This window comes from Adiantum capillus-veneris, chromosome 2, assembly GCF_014529385.1.
Source record: "Adiantum capillus-veneris isolate H3 chromosome 2, ASM1452938v2, whole genome shotgun sequence".
Classification (NCBI taxonomy): Eukaryota; Viridiplantae; Streptophyta; class Polypodiopsida; order Polypodiales; family Pteridaceae; genus Adiantum; species Adiantum capillus-veneris.
Genome location: NC_140932.1, coordinates 90167210 through 90173916, shown reverse-complemented (window position 1 = coordinate 90173916; position 6707 = coordinate 90167210).

The window sequence follows — 6707 nt, the reverse complement described above, 5'->3', positions numbered from 1 at the left end:
TTTTTGGTGCTTCTTCTTCATCGAACAAGAGTATCTTGTGCATGTTCACTAAAAAATCGTGACCATATCTCTCCACTACCTTTTTCTAAAAAAATTGGCAACAATTATGCTATATTTTAGCTACTTTTTCAAAAACACTACTCCAAATGGAGACCTCGCATGAGGATTTGTAAAGATTGAAAAATCTCCCCCATATATTAACACTAGTCCTGTAATTGGACACTCAAGTGTCCTGAGACACTAAAGTGTCATGTTTTCCTACCATGGTTTGGAAATTTATTTGTCAAACTAGAAAGCAGTTTTTTACACCTTGATTCTACCATAGGTTGGTTATGAGGAAAATAAAACATTGAATTTTTCTCCATGTCAAAATACAATCTGTATGCAGAGAATGATGGTAAGTTCTAAGTCGTAGAATTTCAAGATGTTTTACCAAAAGAATCATAAATTCCTATATCGTTTGTAGAGATGGTCATTTTTAAGTTTATAAAATTGAGTTGTTAGTACTTAGTGTTACAACACAATGGACTACCCTTCAAAGACTAGTTTCCAAGTCACACGCAAGTTATAGACATAATTACATACTTGAGCACGTGTTGAATAAGAGCATTATTTTGGTCTTCCAAAGGTCCCCTCATGAAATTGGGACTATTCTAGTGCAATTTGACAACTACAAGTGACTTTATATGTTGAAACCAAGAAATTATATATTTTCTCGGCTCCTTAACTCAGTTAAATCTCATTGCTTGAACACTATCTTGATTTTTTAATTGTGCAAAATCTCTTGAAAATCTTGAGTCCTCCATAATAACATTGAAAACAAGGTTTTAGATGCCCCAATTGTGTCTGTACCCCACGTAGTTTGATACATTTAGTTGATCCACATGGGTTGATATTATTTGAGGTTTTGAATGCTTATGTCTCAAGAATGAAAATATCAAATTTTTCCATTACTGAGTTTTGAATATTTGAAATATCTAATAATTGTTGCATACCAAAGCCTTTTTACTGTCCACCTTGAGTCTTCAATGGAAAGGGTAAGCAATGTATCACTTTCTAAAACTCACAAATACATCAAAAACATATTTTTCTTTGTATACAATGATATTCTTGAAATGGCCATATCAAACACGTAGACCTTTCCATTACTATACATTTTTTACAGTGAAGTTTTTTCACATGAAACTTTCAATTGTCTATAGCACAATTGTAGAAAATTCACATAAAATTTTCTACAAGGTCGCTTCATTTTTTCTTGAGCTTATAAAGTCGATTTCTTCAAAGCATCAATTGTAGTCTTACGAGGGTCAACTTGATGAGTATAGTTCTTGATCATGGTAGCTTCTAAAATGCAAGGTTATATTTTTTAAAGACCCTCTAGCTAACATATTTAAGCATATCAATTAAATACACGGTCTAATGCAAGTAGAATATAATTTAAATTTGTAAAAAAGGACACTTAAGTGTCCTGTTTTGGTAAAACTAGTGTTAAGAGCCTCATTCGAGGATTTTTTTTAAAACTACCAAACATCTTCATAATGTAAGAAGGTACCTTTTTTTGGAATGATTATAAACATCTTTTTCATGGAACAAGAGTATCATTTGCATGTGATTACATCAGAAAACCATATCACTTGGCATGGATTGATTATCTATACTTTTAAGGAAAAAAATCATTATTTCTACTGAATTTAGACTACTTTCCAAAAGAAAAACGACAACAATTCTGCTGAATTTTGAATTTTTCCCCCTTAAAAAGACGACAACATTTATGTCGAATTTTGATTTTCTTCCAAAAAAACCATACTCCCTATGGAGACCTCACACTAGCAGGGTTAGTAGCCACTGTGGTCATCGGGGTGATGTTGATAAGGCTTTGTGGATGTGTAACTCCAATTCTAATGGCCTTCAAAAGCTACTTAAGATATTTAATTGATCCAATTGAAATCTTCTATCTCTAGATATGTGTTTGTGAGTGTGTGTGCTTTCATTGTTAAAAACTATGTGTGTGTATGAATGCTTGTGAGTTGTATTGCCATGCTATGATGTAACTATGCATTAGGTTCACTACTTAAATTATAAGTGCAATATTAAAGACTCAAAAATGTAGGTTTTTCCTCATGTGTGGGCTTATGGATGCTAAGATATGTGTGTATGCATGTATTGGCTGATTCTCTTGTGTGTATGTGTATATATGCCACGTACATGTGTGTGTATGTGTATATATGCCACGTACATGTGTGTGTGTGTGTGTGTGTGTGTGTGTGTGTGTGTGTGTGTGTCGCTTATGAGGCTGGGGATATTACTGTTGATGCATACAGGATTTACTTTGACTGTTTCTAGCCCTCAGAGCATCATATAGCTTCATTTTTTATATGCTTGCTCAGTACCAATGATCTTGCTAAGGGTAATAAGTGGCACGTAGAAATGTTATCTAATCTGACATTAGAGATTGACATGAAGGACATAAAAACCAAAGACTTTATACATGAAGGGTAGGACTTGCCAAAATTTTCCAATCTTTGTCATATATATAGAGAAAAACTTCAAAACTGTATTGACGATCCTAGTTGAATAAATTCCAACTAATGATTGTCCAAGAGTATTCATATACGCGAAGAGTAATTTCCTTGCAAATTTAAAACAATTATTCTTTACTTGTCAAAAAACATAAGTATTGTCAGGATGTGTGAAACCTTAAATGGGAGTAATTATGATGATCCTTCCAAAAATTGATGGCATGGTTATGTTAGACAACCAATCTTTCTGGTGAACACATCAATGTCACTCAAAAAGAAAAAAGGATAGGTTTATAAAGCTAGTACAAATTGAAATGTTGCAAAAAGTCCGAGGCAATGTGGGGTTGTATTATTGTAAAAACCAAAAAGCCAACATACGAAAATGTTGATAGCCATGCTCTTGTTTATGCCATTTTCTTAATTGTCGCCAACAGATGTTGTTGCCTACAGTGGTGAGGATTGTGAAACTTTGTGAGTAGGTAGAGATGCGTATCTTCTTCTTTTTTTCAAAACTCACAATTTGTGGGTGAATTGTTTTAAGCACAGCATAAAGATTACGCAACAGCCTCAAGCTCAAGCCGAGCCTTGAGGTGCTAAAGATTACAAAATGGATGTCTACCGCCTCTCACGAGGCTAATCATAACCGGATTTACAAAGTAGGTGAACTATAGTTCTAGGCTTTTACTTATCGCAAGTTGACAACATGGCATGGGTAGCCCTAGACCAGTCTCCCGAGTCTTGCTTGCTTTCGAGCTCTACCGATGGGTGTAAAGATCCAAGAAACGGCCGAGGGATGGGGGGTTGGGGGGGGAGAGCCAAAAACAAAAGATTGTCAAAAATTGTCATAGCAAACTCAAGATTTCACTCATAGATTATACAAGAAAGCAGAGTGATGATCTATACGTTTGGAAGCAAGGTGGAGATACATATCTTAATGAAGGTGTAAATGGTGGTATATGTGATTGGTTTGAGTGCGTCATGTGTGTGTGTGTGTGTGTGTGTGTGTGTGTGTGTGTGTGTGTGTGTGTGCGCACGCGCGCGTGCATGCGTGTGCGCGTGTGTGCATGTGGATGGTTTGACCACGGACTAATGAAGGAGTGAGTATGTGTGTTGTTGTGTTGATAATAGGTGAACTTGAGAAAATGTAGTATGTGCGCGAGTGTGTGTGTGTGTGTGTGTGCGCGCGCGCGTGCGCGTGTGTGGATGGTTTGACCACGGACTAATGAAGGAGTGAGTATGTGTGTTGTGTTGATAATAGGTGAACTTGAGAAAATGTAGTGTGTGCGCGAGTGTGTGCACACACCTCAATTACTAGCTTGCACACGCGCTAGTAATTGAGGTGACGTTCAAGTAGAATGCAATAACGCAATTCATTTTTTTTTAATGAAGACTACCATGCACTCAAGGGGACAATGAAGGCAGGGACCGATGCATCAAATGAGGGGGGGTACAGTTAATAGGAATATGAGCGGGTTAGCACCAACAGTGTGGAACTAGCCTAGGGAGTCTCAAATCCAAAATAAAGCTTGGTTTTTGCACTTGGCAAAGATGTTGTGCATGGCCTTTTTTCTTGAGCATACCCTCGAGTCAAGGCAAAGATGGTGTGTTTTGGTTTGATCTTTAAGAAATGTGTGTGCCTATGGTCCCTGTATGGTGCGGATAAGTAAGTGAATTCCAATAAGAAGGAAGTTCTTGGGTAGACTAAACTTGATGTCTATGGAGAAGAGGAGGTATGACCATAGACTATGTCACTTGATCTAGAGAAAAGGGGAACATTGAATGGAAGTTTTAGGGGTCAGCTTAAGAGGGGAATTTCATGCTATTGATAAGGTAGCGCTCTAACCATGAGCCTATTGCCAAACAACTATGGAAGAAAACCTTGGGAGTCCTTGAAATTGGGATCCTTGGTATCCAAAGTATGTTGCCAATGAAGCCTAAAGATGGCAAGGGATCTATTAATGCTTGTTGTGTTGCCAAATAAGTACAATCTATAATGGGTTCAAACATGCACCATTGTGGATAGTTTCCAGCCTTGATGGAATTAGCAATACACATGGGATGTCTATAAACCATGCACAATGCTTACGATGGTTGTGTTTCATATTCACACATGCAATAGGCTGTGAATGGGAACAACATAGATGTGTTCACAAGGAACTTCAAGATATCCTTACCTATAGGTGCATTATATGTACATACTCACCATTTTGGAGCAAGATTATCTTCGACGAATAGCCATGAAAATGTTGGTATTAAGATTGGCCCACTAGCCACTCAATAAGCAAGGAGTTTTTTGGTTCATGCTCGTCACCAACTCAAACTTTTGGAGCTTAAGAGGGCTCCCCCATAAACCCTTCTTTTTTTTTCTTTTTCTTTTTTACCCTTTTTAAAAAAAATTAGAGCCCCCTAGAGCCAAATTCTACCGATCGTAAATTTGAATTCATTTAAAGAAGAAAGAGGGAAACCTTTTGCATAATGTCAAAAGATAAAATGACCTGTAATCTCAAGTCATAGAGGGCCCTTTCGAATGTAGAGTGTGGTTGAAGGACCCCTACCTTAGAGGGTCATGCCCAGCATTCAAGAAGGTAAATTGAAAGGGTAAAGGGTTTATGGGGCAATCCATTTCCCTTTAAAGGGCCCTCCAACAGCACCCTTAAAGTGTTTATGGGGGAGCCCTCTAAGGCACACCAAGTCCGAACTCATATAGAATTATGTCTTTTCCGTCATCTATGGCTTGCTTGATCATGTCTCTTAATGCGCACGTGCTTTTCGTCATAATTGTTTGTATTTAGAGCTCATTCTACCAACTTTTTTTCTTTAAATGTTTCATATTGTCGCATGGCATTATCATTTTTGTCCATGCTCTCCTTCCCATATAGATGCTTGTGACGCAAATGTAGCCTTTCTCAATGATTTAAACGAGGAGTTTGATGCTATGCCGAGCTCCAAGCCTCCAAATATTAGCAAGGTCAATTTGAACAACTTTATGCCATAGCATGAAAAATACAAAGTCTTTTTGGGGTTCTTGCCTCTCAAGGTGAACGAGTGCAAGCCCTCCTTAGCTTGTGATATCCTTGTGCAACCACCACTTCCATGTATTTTGCCTCGTAGTTGCTGGATTTCTATTTGTGCTACCATTGTGTATCATTGTCATCCTCATTGCTCTTTACCTTCTTCAATATCCACAATTTTGACATCATCCTCCAATAGCTTTTGAACTTTTTTTGTCGCCTTCCCTCTAGGATGTTGCGACATTGTTCAACCTTCTCACTTTTGTGGATTACCCTACAAGAGGGAAAGCAAAAAAAACTACACACAACTTTGCCAGTACTGTTTGTAGGTTGTGGATGCAAGAAACCAAGGACCTACTTCTATAGCTTCTTTGAACTCTCCATACTTGGCGATGGATTCACACTTATGCTCTTAATCTAGCCACAAGTGGAAATAGTTTCATAAAGCAACAATGTCCTATTTCTAGGGTTTAGTGCATGTTTCCAAACATGTATACTATTTATGCAATTTTTATTGCTCATGCAAGTTGTGTGAAGGAGTCTCTGATCTTACTAAGGTTTGTGAGTCAAAATAGCAAAGAAAGATATGAACTATAATATTGTTGTGGTTTCGACATAAATTAGGTCTTCATAAAGGTTAATGATGAGAGATATTTATTTATTTATCATTGATGAGTTTGATACACTAAACATACCACATGACTGTCGTGTAGTGTTGGAGCATCTGGTCTTCCTCCAAAAATGGAGGGCAAAGAACACAAACTTCAACAACAAAACAATTCTTTCCTACTATCAAGATTAGAAGTTTATTTATGAAAAGGAATAGGCCCTCCAACACCCGGGGGGGGGGGGGGGGGGGGGGGGGGGGGGGGGGGGGGGGGCGGGGGGGGGGGACACAAGTCCCCCCCCATCACTGAGAAATATAACATTTCCTACAGTATTATTAAAAATGTGGAGGAAGGTGCGACTCCATGCCATATGTGCATATGGTCTTTTCTATTTTTGATCGGCTCAAGCAGTCCCTTGGCAAAATGCATGTCACCACACCTTCCGCTACACTTTGACAAGTTGGCCCTCCAATATCTTCAAGATGCGTGCGTGCTCATGGCTGATGTATCCTTGTTTTATAGCCAAAAAAACAATATAACTTCACCATATAATGCTCGTGGGTATTGAC